We start from the raw sequence: 25,361 nt of genomic DNA, 5'->3' as shown, positions 1-25,361 counted from the left end.
CTACTTTTCAGTACAAGCAAACACAGGAGGGTTATGGCTGACAAAGTTTGCAGATGACTGCAAACTGGGCCATAGTAGAAAACACATCTGACACAGATATCCTTCAGAAGGGTCTCACAGAAATGGATAACTGGTGCCAGAGCCACGGCCTAAAGTTAAATGCAAAAAATGCATAGTCATACCCTTCGGGAAAAACAAGGTTACCCTAGCTACCAAATAGGTGGCAATCCACTGAGCACAGAAGAAGTTATCAGGGACCTGGGGACCCAGGTTGATAGTAGTCTGTCATTCGACACCCATATAGCTAAAGTAGTTAGGAAGTCCTTCTACATTGCCCACCTTATCATGAAGGGATTCTCATCTAGATCAAGGGAGGTCATAGTCTCCTTTACTCATCACTCATCAGACCAATGATTGAGTACAATGCCCCATTCGGAATGTATCTGACCCGACACTTGCAGCAGCTGGAGAGGACACAAAAGTTCCTCACCAAAAGGATAAAGGGTCTCAAAAATCTGTCCTATGCTGCCCGACTGAAAGAACTCCAGCTCTATTCAGTCGCCACTTGCTCAGAGGGGACCTTTTCCTAACAGACAAGGCCATGTGAAACCCAGATTTGATGAATATGCTTCACCTCGAAAAAGCTAGATCCATCAGAGCCACAAGGGCGGGAGACTTAAACCTCGACACGGCTATTAATAGGACGTGCTGGAGGGATAGATTCATCACCCAAAGACTCCCTATGCTGTGGAACAAAATCCCGGTACATGTGAGGCAGAGCACCTTGCTGGCCTTGTTCAAGAGAAATCTTGACCAATGGATGGGAGATCGCAGATATACCCCAGGAATTACCTCAGTGTCACTGCTCGACAGAGGCACAGCAAAATAATGGGTATAGTTCCCCATACTAAAGGGGTGGCGTAAGCCACAAAACGATGGGCTAGGCTTATAAATGCCCTCGGGCAGATAGCCTAGTATGAACCTATGAACCTATGAACCTATGCTGTAATTAATTCACCTTTAAGATGAAAAATAATAGTGTTCAATAGTATTTTAATGAATTTTGCACCAATTCCTGGAATCCAGTCTATATTAACTAGGGTATAATATTGTTCATTGATTTCAATTGTAAATACTGTTAACATACCATCTTTATCAGTAAATGTATGTATGATTTTAGGTTCAGGTATAGAACATCTCCATAGGATCATAGTGCCTCTCCTTTTTGACTTAAAATATGAACCAGCCAGTACATTGTAGTCTTTAAAGTATATGCTATGTAGGTCTTCTTTAATCACATGGGTTTCCTGTAAAAAATGACACAAGCTTTGTTTAACATCAGGTACTTGTTTAAACTGCTTCTATTCAATACATTATTTAGACCATTGATATTTAGAGATAAACAATTATATGTAAAATTCAAGTTAAGAAAAAAAGGCTTCAAGCATAGAAGTCAAATTCTTATTATGCAAATAGTAAGTTAAGCTATAAAGAAATATTCCTGAGGCCAGAAACGATGATGTTAAACTTAAACAATTATGACTAAAACTATTTAAACCATTCATCATGAAATACAACATTCCTGGTTGGATAAATAATTTATCCAAACCACTCATCAACCAGACCATATTAGAGAAATAAACAAAACCCAAGTTGAGCTTGTGCTGCTACTTCTTAAAAGAAATATTAGATTATGTATGATGTGTATTCACTCTTGTCAATAAATGAAAATTATTTTAGATCAGAATATATAAATATCAATCAATCAATTAATCCATTATGATTCTCAAAGTAATGAGAGAGGTTGAATGAATAGCAGGAACTGTTAGAACCCATCAAGATGCATCTAAATTAAAATGTATTAATGTTATTGTTGTGTAAATGTTAAGTATTAATCAGAATCTGAAACTATTATAAAAAAGTAAAGACAAGCAATCATTTAACTGAACGGCGTACTTACCGTCAGTAAAGCATGCTGTTTGTCACATATTTAGCCCATTTTCCTTTCTTTTCCCCCTTACATGCTTATTTATGATTTTGATCCTTTTTGAAAGAAACAAGTATGTTTTTTAGGCTTGTTGGAGCTATTTTAAATACGCTATAAGAGCTGCATAAAGCTGTAAGCTCCAGTCTGAGCTTACTTCCTGGAAAAGCAAGATCAAAGTTTATTTATGTCAAAACGACTGAATCTGTACTTTTAGTTCATACTAAAGCTGTCATTAAGCAGCTTGAGTTAGAATCTTTTGTTGATGTTTAAGATGTAAACATAAAAGCGGGAAAATGACTGAGATGAGATCTGTAGTGAATTTATCACACAACAGCAGCGCACGCTTGTTAGTTTGGTGCAGGTAAAAAAATGTTTTTTTTTAAGAAAATGTCTAAAACCCACATTTTAAAATAAAAACTTGACGAAATGAATAAATGAAAGCTATATGAATATAATCAAAGGGAGAAAGAAAGGAAAAGGGATATTTTACACATTTAAAATTTACTTTAAAGCAGTCTATGTTATCTAACATATGTTGATTCATGTATATAACTATTTGGATATATTCCTTATAACAGTATGTAGTAACAAATTATAACATTAAAAGGAAGATATATATGCAATGGAAAAGAAAAATAAATCAAATTAATAGTTTAAAGACAAGTATGCATTTGGATGTGTTTACTATTGTGATAAACCACAATCTTTATGACATCCATCTCATTGGCAGTAGCTTTTCGTAAATTAAACATGTATCAATGCCAGCATTAGTATGTGATACCTTAAAACTGTGTCAAAGGAAGAAAGATAGTGTTGTTTAAAATAGTGTGTGTGTGTGTGTGTGTGTGTGTGTGTGTGTGTGTGTGTGTGTGTGTGTGTGTGTGTGTGTGTGTGTGTGTGTGTGTGTGTGTGTGTGTGATCAAGCTTGTAATCTGATATCATATACTATTTTTTCATCACGCATTTTGTAGTCGAATTTAAAGCTAGTAATAAATTAGTGAAAAGTAACAATAAAAGAAGACTTTTACCTTATAAGTGACAGATGTATATTCCTGTTTTGAGTGTTTGTCAAATGACATCAAATTAAGTAAGACAAACAAAATAATGTAATATAAAGCTTTACCTCGCTTTCATCTTTTTAGGGTTTTTGTCCTTTGTAGTCCAATTATTTTTAGATGCATTTCTTTTTAAACTGGTGCTTGCCCAATCCATATCTTCTATTTTGTCAAGTATTTTATATATTTATTTTTTGTGTGTGTATTTCAAGGCTTCTTCTAGGGTGTTGAACATTTTCTGACCATCTAGAAAAGAAATCTTTAGTTTTGTAGGAAAAACAAGTTGATCTTTTATGCCAAATGAGAGAGCTTCTGGTAAACTGAGAGCTATAGGCAACCAGTTATTTAAAAAAAGTATCAATCTGTCCCCTTCTTCTTTCTCTTGGATTCCATAGATCCTGATGTTATTTCTATGAGACCTGATTTCTAAATCTTCTGTCTTTTCTAGTAACAAAGTGTTTTGCTTTAGTAAAAATCTGCGCGACTTTCAGTTTTTATCAGTCTTCCATCCAAGTCTGTCAGTGCATCTTCGGTTGAAGAATTCTGAGTAGACTGCTGTTTTAACAGTTCATTTAGAACGTTCATTTGTTTTTTTGCAGTCTTTTTTATATAATCCATTTTTGTTTCCAGTTTGTCCAGTTTGTTAGAAAGTTCTTGGATACTCCCAGTAATAGACTGAAGTTCCTTTTTTTGTGGAGTTTTCTTGTGAATTCACTTTTGAGTGACTCATGATAGAAAAAAAATACACTGACAGAAAAAAATTAAAATACTGCTTCCAAATTCATTTTTTTTTTTCAGAAAAGTATCAATACTGTTTTAAGGAAAATATTTCTATTAAGAAACAATATTCTATTAAATTAAAATATAAAATCCTGTCAGATAAAAATAACAAGAAGCAGACCAAAAGCTTTGAGCTACTAGTTAGCCACCGTCTTGGCCATGCCCCTGACTGCAGTGACACTTGATCACACATGCATGAAATGCATGCATGACAGCGATAGTAGGTGAACTGTATATTACTACTTGGAATGCAGGTGTACACATTTAACCCCTAGTAGATGGGAATATGTGTGATGTGTACAGACCATATCGGGGTGCTGGGTTGGCTACCTGAACCATATACAGTTGTAGATGGTATATTTGCAGTCTACAGCTATTACAGTTTCATACTTGCCTGCATCAGCATAACTATATTCAGGAATGCATATAGTTGAAATTTATTTATTTTATTTTATTTATTTTACATTTGTTTACTGGGATAGTCCAACTGGATACATGTCCATTTTCAGCTGAGACCCGGGGAGAAAAGCTCCAAATTGACAGACTTAGTTAGATTACACAAGAAGCTGGTTAACATTAGAAAATATAAAATATAAAACAAAGCGATTATGTACAATGGCTTAGTAGTGTTCCCTAGAAGGGACTCACAATTCTCATGGACAGATACAATTAAAAGCAAGAGATGTCAGATTGGATATAGAGCTTGGTGACATAGTTGTATGTTATGATATTTACAGATTATGCTTTCAGTTTATAACTTAATCAGAGTTGGTACATGGGCAAAGCCCATTCACTTTGAAATACTGTTTGAGTTTTTTTGAAGAGACTTTTGGAGGATTGTAGGGTTATATAGTTTGGCAATGAATTCCAGGTTTTGACAACAAAGTTGGCAAACATGGATTCACCAGCAGAGTTATTAACTTTGTGGGTTTGGACCAGTAGTTTGTTGGCTGACAATAGGAATCTCAAGTGCTATATGGCTTAATAATACTTATAAGTGAAGGGGTATCCTCAGGGTGGTACAGAATTTTGTGCACTATTAAGAGCTGATTTAATTGAATTAAGCTGGGCACTTCTAGCCACTCCAGTTGTTTCATGTTCTGGCAGTGGTGGGTGCTATAGGTGGAGCCAGTGGTGAATCTGGCAATATGGTTGTAACTATGGGACAGCTTACCTAGTTCAGATTTGTTGAGCTTTGAGAGTACAGGTGAGGCATATAAAAAAGTAGAGAGTAGGTGTGACCAGGTGATTGCAGTCTTAGCCAGTGGGGTTAAAATGTTTTGTTTCTATACAGTCATCCAAGCTTCTTATTGATGGTCTGTATGGTTTTGTTGACCTGTAGGTCAAATTTGAGATTATTGTCTATGATAACCCCTAGACGTTTAGTGTGTTGATATGGGGAGATAGTAGTACCATTGTTAGACATGACAGAGAATGAAAGTATGGTAGATCTACTAGTGGGGGTGAAAAGTAGAAGTTTAGTTTTATTGGGGTTCAGCAGTAGGCGTTGGTTGGCGAGCCAGTTCTCAATAGTGTTAAATGTATTTTGGGTTAGGATTTGCAGTTCGGATGAGGAAGTGGCTGAGCAGATCAGAGTGGAATCATCTGCATATTGAATACAGGTAGCTCTATGGATAGCAGTGTGAAGGTTGTTGATAAAAATAGAGAAGAGTAGTGGACCTAGTATGGAGCCTTGAGGGACACCAAGTGTGAGAGGTAGCTGGATGTAGAGTTTGCTCTGCCATAGTGCCGCCTGCTGTCTACCAGTCAGGTAGGACTGGAACCACTGGATTGCGTGCTTATTGAGGGAAATAGATTTTAGAGAAAGAATGATAAGCTCATGGTTGACCATGTCAAAGGCTTTTAACAGGTCAAGAAATAGGGTGGAGGATAGCTTATTGCCATTCCTGTTTTGGTTTATGGCATTAGTAAAGGAAAGGAGGGCTGAGGTGGTGCTATGGTATGGCCTGAAACCATGCTGGGAGTTGGATAGTAAGTTATACTGTGTAAGGTATTGCATTAGTTGCTTGTGTAGACATTTCTCCATTATTTTGGCTAGTGGGGAAAGAATGGCAATGGGCTTATAGTTGGATATGTCTGTAGAACTACCACCTTTATGGAGTGGGATGACATGGGATATTTTACAGAGGGAGGGGATAGTGCTCTCGGATAAGGTTCTGTTAATAAGGATAGATATGGGATATGCAATGGCATCTGCAGCTATTTGTAGATACTCTGAAGGGAGGAGGTCAGCAGTGAGGGTGGTAGGTTTTAGTGTTTTTATAAGTGCTTTGATAAATCTAGTGGAAATCAATTGGAAGCTAAATTTGGGGTGATTAGTGGGTAGATAAGTGGGGGTGTTTTTTTGTGGGGGTTAGTTGATTTGCTAGGGATTGGATTGTTTCAGTGAAAAAGTTATTATAAGTGCCAGCTATGGTCTCTGAGGAACTATGGGTGTGGTTAGCCTGGGTTGGGGTGGTAGAATGACCTGAATAAAGTAGTTGATTTAAGCCTGCCCAGAACTTTTGAGGGTTGTTTTGCTGTTTTTGTAGGACATTTTGGTAGAATCTTTTTTTATCTAGTAAAATAGATTTTTTTGTATCATTCCTGAGTTGACGATATTTTAGATGGTCAAGTGGGGGCTTTAGTTGTTCTCCAGCTGGCCCAGGCTCTGTTTCTAGTTTTGATTTTAGATTTGGTATCTTTTGTGAGACATGGTGCTGTGTTTGATCTAGATTTTATTGTACATGCTGGAGCACGGGAATCAAGGATACTTAGGAATTTAGTGTTAAAGTGAGCTATAGCATCTTCTAATGGTAGATTTTTTAGTTTTGACCAGTCAACTGCTTTTAGTTCATTTAGGAATATAGCAGCGTCAAAGTTTTTCCTGTTTCTAAGTGTTTTATATTTGGTCTGGTGAGGGTTTCCTGCCTTATGTTTTATGATATAGGTTAGTAAATGGTTGCTAAGGTCATCAGGGAGAGTGCCAGCTGTGTACAGTTGGAAATGCAAAGGTTAACACAAGACAACTGTGAGGGAAACACACTATACTACCTTACACATTACTATTCAAGGGTCAGATCTTATAGTGCAGAACAAATATCATAATGCAGAATATCTTGTAGTACAGTTCCACATCTACACTTTAGCAAAACAGTTCTTTATTGGCCAACCTTCAGTCACTTCATGGTTTTATACCCATGTTTACTTCACAGCACTTATAATACACAATTTCTTGACCATCAGCCCAAAATACACACAGCATTTGCCAGAAGAAACCTTTATTGAGGGTGATATGACACAGTTAACAGTCTTTTTATTCTTGAAAACTTTCATAATGCAGGCATTAGAAGACAGCTGTTATTTCACACTGTATGCATTACTAACTTTATTTACTTAACAATTCTGACTGCAAGTGTACTTTATTTCCTGAAATTTATGACTGCAGATGATTTATTCCCTTCACATTATGAATCCAGTTGTATTTTATTACCTGAAAATCATTATTAATACAGTACACACTTGTTATTCCTTAACATTATTAATGCAGTAGTAAATTGCTTTCTTTAATATTATCATTTTTCATGCTTTCATGTATATTAAACTGTACCTAGCATTATTCACTTATATCAGTCCAGGTCTATGAACAGATTCATTGCAATACACTCAAAACAGAATATACCTGCTGGCAGTTACTACTGTACTCTTTCTTAACAATAGTATATATTGCAGTATATATCTGTACCCACCACACTCTCAGTGCAACCTGACCAGGCACCCAGCATGAGCATCCAGGTTGCGAGGTCTCTCCTCAGCAGCTGTGGGGAGAGAAACACATCAATATGCATAACTGCCTATTAGATATTCATACTAGATTTTGGTAAATCAGTGCTTTCTATATTTACAAACTTGTGGGGCATTGTCATCCCAAGCATCTTGGATCCACTTGGCCAAGAGTTCCCCCTTCCTATGCTTCAAGTTGTTGTAGTGGTGATGCACCTGCTCACCAGTGTGGGCATTCCAGTTGTAGTGGTGAGGTCACGTGCCAGCTTGTCCCAGGCCTCAGATTTGTATTCGGGCCCCTGGTACTAGCCCTGCAGCAGCCGGATGCCATGATCTTTTACGAAGAACCCGACCATGCCCATGGACTCCAACATGCCCCACAGCTGCACCTGGAAGTGTGCACCCTCTCCAACTCCTCTCATAGTTCTTGCATGGATCAAAATCCAACAGGTTCTGGCTGTATTCCCACCTGTTCAGCTTAAATAAGGCTGTTTTCCCACCCTTTGCCACCATTGGACCATTTTAAAAAATGCTAAGTGAAGCTTAGCACTGCAGAAACTGGCTAAGCTTAGCTGAGCAGTGCTTAAACTGGCAAATGCTCATCAATGCCCAAACCAGCTAAGCGGGCTGCACATTGCTAAGTACTGCTAACACAGGTCCTGTTTAAGCATTGCTTGGTTTGGCTTAGCAATGCTTAGCAGAGCTTAGCTACAGGCAAACCAGATTTTTTTAAAAATAAAAAAAAAAATATTGAAAGTAATTGTTCAGTAATGATACTTTATTATTATGTGTATCTATTTTGCTTTATATCTCATACCCTTATGCATTTTAATTACATTATCTTGGAGTGGACTTTAATGTATTGGACACATGTGTGTAACTGGGTCTTTATTCCTTGGGTCTCCACTGAAAATGGGCTTCTGGTCCAGCTAGACTAATCTGGTTAACAAATGTCAATGTATACATAATTAAAAAATATATTTTATGACATTTTCCTATCTCATGTAAAAGCTGAAGAGGCTGTCTATGTATGCGAACCATGCACCTACTGTACACAAGGCCGTGATTCTAACCATTCAGCTACCAAGGATATGGTGACTATAGCTATACTTATCTATATAGCTTTCAGTTATGTTTAAGCACTGCTGAGCACCACACTGCACCGCACAAACCACTTAGCTATGCTTAAACATGATCTTTTCTAAATAATTAAATGTATCTAGTTTCTACTTTTAGATGTCTATTGATAAGCATTGCACCACACTGCACAAACACACAAAAAATTATTTAAACATGTTTCACTTTATTTTTTAAGTGCCATCTGGCACTTTAACAGTGCAGGGGGTGTGTTACTTATCTGCAGACACTGTAACATACCCCTACACTGATTCTGTAACAGTGTTACACAGCTCTCTCTCAATAGCATGCCTTCATTAATATGCAAGGCGGGCTTCCGAGGAGGAGCTGCAGACATGGCCACAATACACTCCATGTAGGACTTACACTATTCCTACATGGAGTTTATTAAATCTGGGGAAAGAGTTGCTCTGTTTTTCTAAAGGCTTTGGTTCTGTCCAAACAGAATCTCAGCTGTCTTGTGAACATCCAGACAATGCAGCAAATATTTACTTTTATTACTAAAGTTTGGAAAGAACATAGGCCAGTGAATAAGTTGGTTAAAAGCACACTCCAAAGTAATGTTGGACACAAAGGAGGAATAAGTACTAAGAGTAACCCTGTCCTTATGAAAAATTAGATAAGGGAAAACAAAAGAAAAAGCCTGCAGCTTAGATAACAATCTTTCCAGTGTGATAGCCACCAGGAAGATAGTTTTCCAAGACAGCAACTTTAAGCGAATGGTGGCCAAAGGTTCAAAAGGAGGACTGGCTAATACCTGCAGCATCAAAGGCAAATCCCAATGAGGTACTGGATTCTGAACTGGAGGTGGCAACAAGAACATACCTCAAGAAGGCCTTAGAGATCTTCAGGACTGCTGCATGCATGTTATCTCTGCCAACATGACAACTGGAAATATCAGCCAGCTGAACCCTGACAGCAGAATAACTCAGACTGAATTGAAAGAAATTAGCAAGGTAATCCAGAATTACATCAAGTAGTGCTGAAACAGGGTTCTATACCCTTAGCCAAGACCTAAACTGATAGATATTTTGTAAAATAACTGTTTCCCCTGCTAATATTTGTAACAATATTGTGACAGCTTTCATCTTATGAAGTGCACCACACAAGTTAAGTTTTGTTCCTATGTACAAGCTTAAGTTTTATTTCTTAGCAAGTAGAAGCATTTCTTGTGAATGGTTCTGGTAAAGCTGCAGCTAGAGTATCATAGCAATGTGAACATTTGAATTTGACTGATGCTCTTTTTTGAACATGTTTACCAAAAAACTGAACTTTTCCAGGGTGTGTCTAATTAGGGTATAAAAGGTGGGGGGTTTCAGGATAATTTCAATACATTAACTTCCATGAGAAAGTCAAAAGGAGGATCAGTTTAATCAGAGCTGTGATATGAACTGAATTGAGGGAAAATAAATGTATTTCTATTTTGTAGTTCAATAAAGCTTATTCAGTTTATTTCACTTAAGGTACATTCTTTCAGTGGCGAGACATCCAGTTATGGGTAAGGTATTGAAGTCTTGCATCTTCCCACCCTAAGGACCATCATTTATTTCAGTGGGACCAGTTTTGTCTTCTGTGGCTGTAGTTTTGGTATGAATGCCACCAAGGTGTCCAACAGTATTCATCAAAATTTTTGAAGACATTTTGTCTTCTGTGGTTGCAGTTTCAGTATAGACACCTTCAGAGAATCCATCAGTATTCATAGGAATTTTAAAAGATGCTAGTGGTTCCAGTTTCCTGTCTCCATTTTGTGCTAGCATGGTTTCCAGCAGTCTTCATTGCCATTTTATCTGTTTTGGTATTTCCTATCTCTGATACCGACTTGGGACAATGACGCAAGTCTCTCTCTCTCCAATATTATCTGGATTTCTACACAGCTGAAATACCTTTTCTCTTTCACTATCAATCCTCTAGAAAATCTAGAGTCTAAATGTAAAGTACCTCTAATTATTAATACTTAACAAAATGTTAAAAAGGTGGTTGCAGGTCATTCAGTGGATCTTAACAAATCATATGCCTTCTTTTTTCTTTGCCTATAATGTTTCTCATGTTTTGGCAAAGACAGTTTTGGGCATGCATAAATATTTTTAAAACACTGATTCTCCCAAGGTTTTTACTTGGGAATGCCAGTTTTGTAATAAATATAGCGATGACTTTTGTAAATTTTGCTTTAGAAAATGGGATCCTACAAATGCAACAGAGATTACTGAAGCTTATCTCAAACAGCTTTCTCTGGTCTCCTCTGCCCCTGTTCATGTTATCTCTAGCAAGGTAGGTAAATCTTTTTCAGACCTTATAACGGCGTTACAAACAGTTACCGACAAAGGTTTTCCCGAGACAAATATAGGCCTGGTATTTTCACTTTTTTTGCAAGAAATACATGCTGCTTCCAGTTTAAGAAGCCCAGCACTGAAACTTCCTATTTACTAGTTATGTAATATTTACAAGAAGAGTATACAAGAACTGCAGAGTTGGATCAGGGTCATGCTTCAACAGTTGAAAACTGAGTTAGAGGCTTTGTTGCTTGAGGATTAAGAAATTTCTTCCTCTCATGTTATTACTACACCACTGATTACAGTCACCTCTGATACTCAACAGGATAGTACCATCTCCTATTCACCAGGTGGTGTTAACCTTATCCAAAACCTAATGCATGAACAACAAATCTGCCAACAGGCCAAACTATTTCAAATTATGCCCAAATGGGATGACAGTAAGGATCTCTTTCAGAATCTCATCCAGTTTGGAAACGGTATTAAGAGCACAGCCAAATGGGAGTGGAGTGCAGATTTGTGTCAATGTTATAAGTGTTTTCTTCCCAAGGAGGTAGATGCTTACACTGAACAACACAACTTACCTTTGTATACTCCGATGACTACAGTTAGGGCTACTCTTCAGGCACATATTCATGATGGAGACTTTCAAAATTGCCAGGCATGACCAGCTACTAGAAAATACACCGGTTTTCAAATTAGATTTTCAGATAGTTCATAACTACAATGATCAAGATATGGACACAGAAGAGGTTAAGGCACCAGCAGTAGAATCTTTCCTACAGCATATTTATGGGCTGAGTAATGCTATTAAACTAAATATATTAGAAAACATATACTAGATAATGCTTTAGATATTGTAGGTGCTGCTCATAAAATTATTGGGAAAAAACAATTTATGGATTGTAAGAAGGCTTCTGTCAAAAACTTTTCCATCTGAGGAGAGAATAAGGAGACAGAAATCTCTGATGTTGGATGCTGCCCTGGCGATGGAGAAATAGGATGACAATGGAGACATCACATGCTTTTTTTTGCAGATAGCAAGGACATGTAAAAAGAGAATGTGTATGATACTGAAGGCAGGAGAAGCAAATAGCTTTGGTTAATAATGTAAACAAACCCCCTGACCAAGGTAATGCCAGGAGCACAGGTACATCAGTACAGAGACCAATACACAAAGTTTACAGCCCGCCATTGTTAATCCAGCATGAAATAAGGAAAATAGACCGCAATCTCTGTATCCCTCTATAGAACAGGTTTATGAAAAGAAAAAAGGAAAAACTGAAGAATATTTGAGTAGATCTTTACAAAGAATGGGAGTAGAAAGAGGAAACAAAACAGCAAATGTCTGAGGAACATCAGGCACCCACAGTCAGAAATAACATCAATTCAAGTCCTATCCCCACATCAGAAGTAGCAGAACTGAAGACTTGCACTACTGAAGAAGCCTGTATGGATTTTCACAAACTCTGCTTGGGATGTGATCCCCAACTCATCATTTATGCTTCCTGACCTCCTTCACTCTAGGGAGGGATGGGAGACCCTTTATTTCAGTATGGGACAGAGTATTGATTGACATGGTGTCAGCTGTGTTGGTGAGTAACTTTGTCCAAAGGCACAAAGCATCAACAGATAACATCAGGTTTCAATGGATCATCTGTGATGTCAGTAGGCATTTCTCCCATCTGCATCAAGTTTTTCAGCCTACATGGAAAAGCAGGTAAAATGTGGCTGTTAAATTCCTTCTGCATCACTCTTGCCACTGTTTTGAGGATTGGTGTCCTATTAATATTGGGGGTGGTAATAGACTTTAATAATAAAGTCATTTTGGAGGAGCAAAGTCAAACTACAGCATTTAATTATTCAAACAATGTATATACTGAGCCAAAAGTAGGGGGAACCATCAATCCAGCTTTCTATGATCTATGCCAATATCTCTTGGGAATGTTCCCCTACTTACAGGCCTTTAGCAAGACAGAGTGCAGACTGCTAAATAAACATGAGAATACAGGCTGAAGGACCCCAACCCTCCTTTTCAAAGGCAGTATGCTTTCCCAAATGAAGCAGTCCTGACCATAGGATATGTATAGAAGAATGGGAAAAATAGAATCATCCAAAAGGGATGCAGTGTCTCCAATTCATCCCTCTGGTCAGTCATGAAAAAAGGCAGCATTTACAGGCTAGCATTGGTCATCAGGACTGTGAATAATTTCACAATGCCAATGACTCATGTAGTACCAGGCACATCAGAAATGACAATACACCTGAGACCAGAGTGCAGGCATTTTCCTATCATTGATCTGGCCAGCGGTTTCTTTGCAGTACCATTGCATCTGCAATCACAGTATAAATTTGTCTTTACATTTCATAACCAGCAGTATATGATGCAGAGGTTACCACAAGGATTTCAGAGCAGTCCATTAATTTCCTATCAGAACTTTTGCAGGAACTACAGCTAGAAGACAAAGTCGTCCAGTATATTGATGATGTCCTGATTCAAACTGAGTAATCGAAGATCATCTAGAAGTTACAGAGCAGATTTTCAGTAAATTTCAGGAAGTGGGATTTAGAATTAATCCTAATAAAGTGCAATTTATGCTACCTAAGGTCAAGTTCTTAGGAGTAATGATGTCTACACAAACCAGAACTCCATGTGCCAAGCAAGTGCAGAGAATCCTGAAAATGCCACTACTGCATACTCTGCAGGACATGCAGAAGTTCCTTGGGGTAATAAATAACAACAGGAACTTTAGTGAAAATTATGCAGCCACTGCTTCACCCCTTTACAAGTTGGTGAATATAATGCAACCAGTCTCCACAGTCATCCAGTGAAACAATGAAAGCAGGAAGGCTTTAACTGGCATCTAGAAAAAGTTGGCAACAGCCACAGAATTAGTTATCCTGGACGCTGATGGACCATTTTACCTGCAGGCCTCTGTAAGAAAGACAGTATATCTGTGGTTTTATTATAGCAATATCCAGTAGAACCACAAGAAGGGTTGGAATCTAAATTATGACCAGTAATGTTTTGTAGTGGAATGCTGACACCTGTAGAAAAGGGTGTCATCTATGTGTGCAGGCCTTAATAGCAATCAAATGGGATATTAATCAAACAGAATACATAATGCAATTTGCTCCTGCTGTGGTACAGACACCTAACAGAGCCATAAAGAAACTACTGTACTCTACAGGGTCCATGTGGTGAGTTAAACTAGGTTTGCTAAATGGCTCCTGTCATATGAGCAAAAGGCAAAGACCATAGAAACCGATAACCAGTATTTTCTCTAACAGCAAGTGGCTTATATGCTTGACATAGTGAAAAACAGATAACAGGGCTCTATATTAGATCACTGAATGCTTAAAAGAGTGAACAGTGATTAATCGACTCAATGTAAGTGAAAGCTTACAATGTCAAACTGTCAGAACAGCAATTTTTTTCCAAGGGGAAAAAAAATTGCTGTTCCAACAAAAAAAAAAAATAAAAAACAAAACACTTTAAACATTACATTAAGTGGGGGGCTTCTACCCCCACACCCATCGATGTGTGGGGCTGCACCCCCACACACCCCTACTTAAATATACCAACTCCAAGACCGCACTACAGTGTCGAAAACAGCAAAGTAACGAAGCGGCCAAGTAAATTCTTTCCCAGGGAAAGAATTTGCTTAAAAGCTGCTTTGATATTTTGTCATTTCAGTCTTTTAAGTTCGACCATGACATATTCGAAAGAATGCATCTTCAGTCTTCTAATAGTAACCCAATAACAGCAAGCAGATGCATAAACACATTAAACGGCAATTTCACAGTTGACAAACTGCACCTAAGAACTTTTTTGTATCTCCAGGGCCTGCTGTGTCTTGACTAACTTTTATCATGCTGAAGTCACAACAAATGTACCAAATAGTTAAATGCAAAAATTGCTGAGGGATAGGTTCACTTTCTTAAATGGTCCACGACCCTGGACTCCCTGTTGGGGAATGGATTGAGGGACTCTTCTCCAAAATGCACTTTTTGATGGCTGCTGGAAAATCTGAACTGCTACTTCTGGATTCAGGGACCACTCATGAGGAAGAAGTATGCTCTAACTTAAACTGTCCTCCAAGATGCTAGACTTCCTAGGATGTGTTTTTCGATCAAAAACCATTGAGAGGAAGTCACACACTGTCATACCCTCATTGCTTCCTGACAAGGAGGATAAGCGTGAGTTCCTCCTTGCTTGTTCAGTACCAGACCGCAGACATATTGTCTATCTGAACTGAGATCACACCCTTGTGGAGAAGGTCCTGAAAAGCTACAAATTTAGGATGACCGCTCTGTTTCCAAGACCTTGGAGGATGACCATGTTCCCTGGTCTGACTTCCCTTTGAATTACACCACCACCTCAGAAGAGAAGCATCTGTTGTGACCATTGCCAGAGGTTGGGGAGAACAAAGAGACACCCTGTGGTGACAAGAGGGGATTCCATTGACCATCTCACTTCAGCCTGACAATTGTTTGCTATGGCAACTGGGAAATCCATGGAATATTCTAAGTATGACCATTGGGCTGCTAACATCCGCTGCAATATCCTCATATTGAACCACACCAGAGGTACCAGTCAAATTGATACTGTCATTTGTCGCAAGAGACTTAGAATTATGGAGGCTGGAGGTTTGTGATAAAGAAGTAACTGAGAAGCCTGTGCTCAAACAGATGCTAACTTGAGGACTGGGAGTTTTGATGTCTGAGAATCTGTATCCAAGTGGCAGCCTATGAACTCTAAAGCCTGTATGGCTTTAAACTGGACATTTTGTAGTTCACCATGATCTCTAAGGACAGGCACAACTGGAGTAAGGAGTCCCATTCTTCTTGGGGTGGTAAGTAGCCAATTGTCTAGGTATGGGCAGACCTGGAACCCCCAGAACCTCAGCCTGACACAACTGCCACACATCAGTCTGAACTCCAGGGGGAACTGTGGTGAGACTAAAGGACAGTGCTCGTAACTGATAATGAATGGCTCCCAACCAAAAATGTAGAAATCTCCTGGACTGCCTCACAATCTGTATATGATGGTAGACATCCTTGAGATTTATCGAGCTCATCCATTCATCCTTCCTCAACAGAGGTAAAATGGACTGCAATGTGACCATCCCGAACTTGGTCTGCTTGATATAATGGTTTGACTTGCTAGATCCAAAATTGATCTGAGGTCCTTGTTCTTTGACACCAGAAATAATCTGGAATAGACCATGGATCTTTGCTGGTTTGATGGGACCCCTTGGGTGACTTGACTGACCCGCAGCTTATGTATTTTATCTTCTGTGTCTTTCCCCTGATGGTTGGAATGTCTGGAAGAGATTTTCTTGTTTCTCTCACTACAAACAAAAATTGGAAATGTATAACCTGTGTATACGACTCTCACCACCTATTCATCCAAGCGATGGCCTCCCAAGCTTTTGGGTGGAGAGTCAAGTGAGCCCTGACTACCTCTAAGGCAGGACTGCCTCCAAATCAGGACAGCCAGGCAACACTTCAAGTACACTGAAAAGGAGTCCTGGAGACAGCTCCACAGCAGCCCTGATTCTGTGATCCCCCTCTGCTATGTGGGCGATGTCCATTCTGGTTGCCCACCCCTACCATGAGGGGAATCTTCACCAGGCATGTCCTGAAAAGACTGTTGCAACTTATGAAAAAGAAGTGCTTGCTCCCCCCCTTCTAGTTCCTGGAGAAGGACTTCTGGGGGTTAGTAAAGCTCATTGACTGACAGCATCTTACCTTTCTGCATTCTCCCAGTTAATGTGCCTTGGGTCTAAACAGAGAAGAACTGTTGAATGGTGCATTGACAAAGAACTCCTTAAAGCAGTCTGCAAAGTTACATAATTGCATCCAGGTATGTCAGGACATGACAATGCCTGTGCCTGCTGCTCATGCCATGCCATCAGTTGCATTGGAAACTAGATGCATAAACACATTAAACGGCAATTTCACAGTTGACAAACTGCACCTAAGAACTTTTTTGTATCTCCAGGGCCTGCTGTGTCTTGACTAACTTTTATCATGCTGAAGTCACAACAAATGTACCATATAGTTAAATGCAAAAGTTGCTGAGGAATAGGTTCACTTTCTTAAATGGTCCACGACCCTGGACTCCCTGTTGGGGAATGGATTGAGGGACTCTTCTCCAAAATGCACTTTTTGATGGCTGCTGAAAAATCTGAACTGCTACTTCTGGATTCAGAGACCACTCATGAGGAAGAAGTATGCTCTAACTTAAACTGTCCTCCAAGATGCTAGACTTCCTAGGATGTGTTTTTCGATCAAAAACCATTGAGAGGAAGTCACACACTGTCATACCCTCATTGCTTCCTGACAAGGAGGATAAGCGTGAGTTCCTCCTTGCTTGTTCAGTACCAGACCGCAGACATATTGTCTATCTGAACTGAGATCACACCCTTGTGGAGAAGGTCCTGAAAAGCTACAAATTTAGGATGACCGCTCTGTTTCCAAGACCTTGGAGGATGACCATGTTCCCTGGTCTGACTTCCCTTTGAATTACACCACCACCTCAGAAGAGAAGCATCTGTTGTGACCATTGCCAGAGGTTGGGGAGAACAAAGAGACACCCTGTGGTGACAAGAGGGGATTCCATTGACCATCTCACTTCAGCCTAACAATTGTTTGCTATGGCAACTGGGAAATCCATGGAATATTCTAAGTATGACCATTGGGCTGCTAACATCCGCTGCAATATCCTCATATTGAACCACACCAGAGGTACCAGTCAAATTGATGCTGTCATTTGTCACAAGAGACTTATAATTATGGAGGCTGAAGGTTTGTGATAAAGAAGTAACTGAGAAGCCTGTGCTCAAACAGATGCTAACTTGAGGACTGGGAGTTTTGATGTCTGAGATTCTGTATCCAAGTGGCAGCCTATGAACTTTAAAGCCTGTATGGCTTTAAACTGGACATTTTATAGTTCACCATGATCTCTAAGGACAGGCACAACTGGAGTAAGGAGTCCCATTCTTCTTGGGGTGGTAATTAGCCAATTGTCTAGGTACGGGCAGACCTGGAACCCCCAGAACCTCAGCCTGACACAACTGCCACACATCAGTCTGAACTCCAGGGGGGACTGTGGTGAGACTAAAGGGCAGTGCTCGTAACTGATAATGAATGGCTCCCAACCAAAAATGTAGAAATCTCCTGGACTGCCTCACAATCTGTATATGATGGTAGACATCCTTGAGATTTATCGAGCTCATCCATTCGTCCTTCCTCAACAGAGGTAAAATGGACTGCAATGTGACCATCCCGAACTTGGTCTGCTTGATATAATAGTTTGACTTGCTAGATCCAAAATTGATCTGAGGCCCTTGTTCTTTGACACCAGAAAGAATCTGGAATAGACCATGGATCTTTGCTGGTTTGATGGGACCCCTTGGGTGACTTGACTGACCCGCAGCTTATGTATTTTATCTTCTGTGTCTTTCCCCGAATGGTTGGAATGTCTGGAAGAGATTTTCTTGTTTCTCTCACTACAAACAAAAATTGGAAATGTATAACCTGTGTATACGACTCTCACCACCTATTCATCCAAGCGATGGCCTCCCAAGCTTTTGGGTGGAGAGCCAAGTGAGCCCTGATTACCTCTAAGGCAGGACTGCCTCCAAATCAGGACAGCCAGGCAACATTTCAAGTACACTGAAAAGGAGTCCTGGAGACAGCTCCACAGCAGCCCTGATTCTGTGATCCCCCTCTGCTCTGTGGGCGATGTCCATTCTGGTTGCCCACCCCTACCATGAGGGGAATCTTCACCAGGCATGTCCTGAAAAGACTGTTGCAACTTACGAAAAAGAAGTGCTTGCTCCCCCCCTTCTAGTTCCTGGAGAAGGACTTCTGGGGGTTAGTAAAGCTCACTGACTGACAGCATCTTACCTTTCTGCATTCTCCCAGTTAATGTGCCTTGGGGCTAAACAGAGAAGAACTGTTGAATGGTGCATTGACAAAGAACTCCTTAAAGCAGTCCGCAAAGTTACATAATTGCATCCAGGTATGCCAGGACATGACAATGCCTGTGCCTGCTGCTCATGCCATGCCATCAGCTGCATTGGAAACTAGATGCATAAACACATTAAACGGCAATTTCACAGTTGATAAACTGCACCTAAGAACTTTTTTGTATCTCCAGGGCCTGCTGTGTCTTGACTAATTTTTATCATGCTGAAGTCACAACAAATGTACCAAATCATTAAATGCAAAAGTTGCTGAGGGATAGATTCACTTTCTTAAATGGTCCGAGACTCCCTGTTGGGGAATGGACTGAGGGACTCTCCTCCAAAATGCACTTTTTGATGGCTGCTGCTACCATGATCACATCAGTGGCATACCCTTTACTCCAATGTGGCCAGTCCTTAGGTGGAGCTAAGATTTTATCAAGCTTCTTAGGGATTGTTTCCACCACATTTTATTCTCTTCATACCCTCTGGGAAACTAGATTGACAAGTGTGTCCTGATGGGAGGAACCATTCAGGACATGAATGTGCCCAAATGTCTCCAAAAACACTGACTCCTCCAGAGATGGGGCTTCAGCAGTCCAGCCATAACACACTGGTGTAATAACTCCAGAAGATCACCAAAGCACACATCATCATGGGTGGACTGGGGGAACCCTTTCCTTCACGGAGGTCAGTGTTCTAGGTGAAAGATTCTTCTGGGGAATCCATGTACTTCTTCTTACAATGTTTCTTCCTGTGTCCCTCCCAGAATGGAGAGTCCTGGGAGGACAAGGTAGAGGTAGTCTGCTTTGGAGCCAGGGTTACTTGGAAGCCTGGAGCTGTGAGTTATCCCAGAGTCAACTGATGCACACCTGCAGGTCCAAATATCAATGAGAGGGGAAGAAAACCAGTTGTTGCAGAACCATCCATCTCAGACCTGGAGAAAATCCTGTCCACAGAGTTGAATGTACAAGCTGAGGTCAGATGCCTGGAACCGACACTCATCAGGCCCAAAGACTAGAACAAGAAGCCAGTCCACACAACTGACCCAAATTTCTCCAGTACCGGGACCAGAGCTGAACTGATGAGTGATGAAATCCTGAGGGGGATGGATGATTCTAAAACCCAGAAGGTCAAACCTTACCCCAAATTCCTGGCTGTGAAGCACCCCCAGCTCTGACACAGCCAGAGTTGATAATGCCAAGAAAAGGGTCAAGGGTCAGTGCCTTAAGCAGCCACACAATCTGAGCTAACCACGGTGACAGCAAAGTGACCAGATCCATAATCCTCAAAGCTGAAAATGTATCCGTAGTCTCACACATACAGCGGATATAAAAAGTTTACACACCCCTGTTAAAATGCCAGGTTTTTGTGATATAAAAAATGAGACCACAATAAATCATTTCAAAACTTTTCCCACCTTTAGTGTGACCTATAATCTGTACAATTCAATTGAAAAACAAACAAATATGTTAGGGGAAAAAATATAAAAAAATAAAAGAATGTACAATAAGTGGGTTACATAAGCGTGCCCACCCTTAAACTAATACTTTGTTGAAGCATCTTTTAATTTAATTACAGCATTCAGTCTCCTTGGTAGGAGTCTATCAGCATGGCACATCTTGACTTGGCAATATTTGCCCACTCTTCCTTGCAAAAGTGCTCCAAATCTGTCAGATTTTGAGAACATCTCTTGTGCACAGCCCTCTTTAGATAACCCCTTAGATTTTCTATTGGATTTAGTTCTGGGCTCTGGCTGGGCCCTTCCAAAACTTTAATTTTCTTCTGGTGAAGCCATTCTTTTGTTGATTTGGATGTATGTTTGGGATCATTGTCATGTTGAAAGAAGAAATTCCTCTTCATCTTCAGCTTTCTAGCAGATGCCTGAAGGTTTTGGGCCAAAAGTGACTGGTATTTGGAACCATTCATAATTCCCTCCACCTTGACTAAAGCTCCAGTTCCAGCTGAAGAAAAGCAACCACAAAGCATGATACTGCCACCATCATATCACAGCGAGGATGGTCCTCTTCTGGTGATGCGAAGTGCTGTTTTTACACCAAACATACCTTTTGGAATTGTGGTCAGAAAGTTCAACCTTGTTCTCATCAGACCATAACACATTTTCTCACATGCTTTTGGGAGATGATGCATTGTTTTTCAAATTTTAGCCAGGCCTGGATTTTTTTCTGTGTATGAAAAGGCTTTTGTCTTGCACCCCTACCCCATACCCCAGACATATGGAGAATATGGGAGAGCGTTGTCACATGTGGTACACAACCAGTACTTGCCATAAATTCCTGCAGCTCCTTCAGTGTTGCTCTAGGTCTCTTGGCAGCCTCCCTGACCAGTTTCTGTCTTGTCTTTTCATCAGTTTTGGAGGGACGTCCAGTTCTCTGCAGCTTCACTGTTGTCCCATATTCTCTCCACTTTTTGATGACTGCCTTCACTGTGTTCCATGGTATATCCAATGCTGTGGAATTTTTTTTTGTACCCTTCTCCTGACTGATACCTTTCAACAATGAGATTCATTTGATGCTTTGTAAGCTCTCTGTAAACCACAAGTTTTGCTGTAGTAGGCAACTGAGTAAATATCAGGAAAATCCTACTAGGACAGCTGAACTTTATTTGGGGTTAATCAGAGTCTCCTTAATTGATGGCAGGTGTGTACCCAAGAAGACTGAATGTTGTAATTAAATGAAAAGGTGCTTCAACAAAGTATTAGTTTAAGGGTGTGCACACTTATGCAACCAGATTATTGTACATTTTTTATTTTTTATATTTTTTTCCCCCTAACAGATTTGTTTTTTTTTTTTTTTTTTTTTTTCTTATACAGGTTATAGGTTACATTAAAGGTGGGAAAAGTTTTGAAATGATTTATTGTGGTCTCATTTTTTATATCACAAAAACCTGGCATTTTAACAGGGGTGTGTAAACTTTTTATATCCACTATAGCTAAAAAGAGACTGGTGATACTCATAGCTGGGGATGTTGATTTCACTAAAGTCACTGCCAAAGAAGATCAGCTCAGGGAGGATGAAGCTGACCCTAGCAGTGAAGCAGAAGATCAGTGAATCTTGGGGTCAGGCTGGTTGGATAGACTGCAAGGCCGCTCATTTGCAGTCCCCCTTTCTTTATACTGGAATTTTAGGTTCTTCTCCTTTACTGGCCAAGACCCCTGTATTCCTCAGCAATGGTGAGAAGGAAGGAGCAGAAGCAGCTGTCAAGGGAATCATGCCGTTCAATAATAATTTAGCTTAGACCTTAAGTATCTGAGCCCACAAATGCTGTTGTCAATGTTGAGGTATTTCACACCAAGACAACAGAAGCACTTATTATATTCATCTAGAGACAGTACATTGTGGCCACAAGCCATGCATTTCTTAAAGGCTTTATCCTTTTTTTCTCTATAGACATGAAGCTGGGGAGAACAGAAATTGAAAACAAGACACAGTAGTGCAAACAACAGTCCACTACCTACTAGCTTAAACTATCTACCTAAGAAGAAAAAAGCACACAACAACAGCACAATAAAAAAATATATCAGTACATATAATGGGTTCATTTTGTAAATTCGAAATACTGAAATCTCGAATTGCAGTATTTCGAACTTACAAAGCCACAGACTGACATTTTCGAAACCTGCAGAAGCACGAAATTCAAAATACCAAAGCACGGATATTTTGAATTTCTGCTTCCGGCGGTACGGTGTGTGGATGTTTGGGTTTAATTTTGGTAGGTTTGTGTGTGTAAGTATGTTGGTTAGGGGGTTAGTGTGTGTAAATGTGTGTTGTGACTGTTATCTGTGTGTTTGAGGGACTGTAAGGTGTGCTTGAGTTCCGTTTTTGTTTCTGTTTGTGCGATCTCAGAGTTAGAATATATAAGTAGGGAGATGTGGGAGATCATCCCCCCACATGGGGAGGTTCAGGGTGGCTTCCCCCCTGCTTATATGTAGTTTAGATGAGTTTGTTTGATTGGGGGGGCTTGTATATATCTATGTGTGTGCTGTATGTGTAGCATAGTTATGGGATTTTGAATTTCACGGTTGTGTGTTTTCGAGTTTGTGAGTTGTGACTGAGTTTTCAGCTTTGTGGTTTCGAAAAACTGAATTTCAAGATTTCAGTATTTCAGAATTACAAAGTGGACCCGTATATATATATATATATATATATATATATATATATATATATATATATATATAGAGAGAGAGATTATATATAAATTATATATATTTTTACAGAAACACAAAAGGGCAGGAATGTCAAAAAACATACCAGCAACATAAACTAACTGCACCTTGACAACATTATCAGCAGCTGAACTAACTAACTAATCCTAGAGCTGTTCCCTAACACAGAGGAAAACATAATAGTAGAAAATCGCAAGTCTGGTTGATAACCAAAAAGGATACATAATGAAGCTCTTAATCTCGTTGCACTTCTTCAAATGGCAAACTAGATATGGAGTAGATGGAGAGGTGGTTTATTTTGAGTAGAGGATGCAGAGGTCTGGAGTTGAAGTCTGAGAAAGGCTGACATCAGATCTGAGCTGGATCCAATAACCCACTGGTTGAAGCAGGATGGAAAAGACAACATTGGATCATAGTCATTTTTTCTACATTCCCCACCCATCTGTTCAGCATTTATGAGGATAGCGATCTTCACTCCCTCTGTTACTAACTTTTGATTTAGCAAATATCTCACCTTTCATGTGAGGGAGGGAGGATTGTTAGGTTATAAGCTAATGTAAGGAGAGTTGATTATCCCCATTCTGATATACAGATCTCGGCTGTCACATATTTCCATGCTTTAATTCACAGTCTGCATGGGGTGTGCAATAACTAATGTGCTTTTATGGAGATGTTGATTTAAAACTGAGCAGCTACAGCAGCACAGGCAGGATGCATTTATATGTCAAACAGTTAATTTGAGCTTTGCATTAGTGATAATGTCTTTCTTCTTATTATACTGCAGCAAAATTTTAAGAATGAGTGAGCATTTTTAATTAAATACAGCCAGTGCGGTCTTAATCTTTGTTTAGAACAAAGGCATGTTTAAGAACTACAAAACTTTGAAAGATAAAAACTTTACTTACCTTCTGATACAGGCATCATTGTGTGTGCTTTTGTATATGCCTGCAAATGGATAATATGCAAAAAGAATTGTTGGATTTATTTTTAATATTGGTACCATATAGTCTGCTACTTTGTGTCTGCAGAGATGACTGTCTAATCCTGTTTTTCCAAGTTTGCTGACATCGGCTGGGATTGTAGGCATATAGTGCAGTCAAACTGCAAACTTTAAACAGGTAGGGCTAGTGCACAGGTTGTGTGAGATTTAAAGATACAGCATAGCCTTGCAAGAATAAAACTTGCATGAAAGGCATCACATACTAATTACTGCATTCAATGTGGAAATGAGGAACCCCGTGTAAATGATTGATCGATCTCCTTTGTTATTCATGAAAGGCTTATGCGCCTATTCGAAGGCCCCTATTCAAAGAAACAAGTTCCAATGTGTGACAAAATTTGGTATGCAAGAATGCAATTATTAATCAATTATAGTTAATTTGTTATTTACAGAATTGCAAGACGTTGGTGTATATACTTTTTATGCAAGTAGGAACAGAGTAGTGGCTACTGATAACTTTTTGTTAGTTGTTAGCAAGTCATTGTTACAGAGTTAAATGCAAATACATTTGAGAGGATACAGTTCTTATCAAAGTAGTTCTAGAAAGTTTTGCCCACATATTTGGATGGTTCTGACATCATATATGGAGAGATTGCATATCAAGAGAGCCTGAAAGAGTTAATAGACAGGGTAAAGAGAGAGTCTGTGACTTTGGAGATATGAAAAAGTTAAAAGAGATTGGGAGAAGGCTGAAGAGAGAGTGAAACAGATTAATATTATGGGAAAGCCAAGTGATCTGTGTATGTAGAAATATGATTCATCTCACTGCTGATTCTAGAGCTTTGTGAGGGTGAAGATGTTTTAAAGCCAAGTGATCTGTGTATGTAGACATATGATTCATCTCACTGCTGATTCTAGAGCTGTGTGAGGGTGAAGATGTTTTAAAGATTTAGACAATTCATTATTACTCGTGTCCATCAATGGTGTGTTCTCTGAGGAAGATTAGACACTTATTTGGCAGTTTTGCTTTAGTCTTGCTCAAGCTTATTGATTTGGGTCATAAATGAAAGGAGAACCAAAAATAAGGCTCTAGTGGTCATGTAACATGTACTCTCTTAAGCATTTGTTTTTTGCATTTCCAGTTTGTTAATTTTAGATATAATTTACATGTTGATCAAACTTTAGTTATTGATCTATTATAACACCTAGTAGTTTTGTATATGGTAGTTGCTCAGTAGTAGAATTTG

The sequence above is a fragment of the Protopterus annectens genome, chromosome 5.part0 (genome assembly GCF_019279795.1).
Source record: "Protopterus annectens isolate FY-2018-M chromosome 5.part0, PAN1.0, whole genome shotgun sequence".
NCBI lineage: Eukaryota > Metazoa > Chordata > Ceratodontiformes > Protopteridae > Protopterus > Protopterus annectens.
This window is presented reverse-complemented; position numbering follows the sequence as displayed.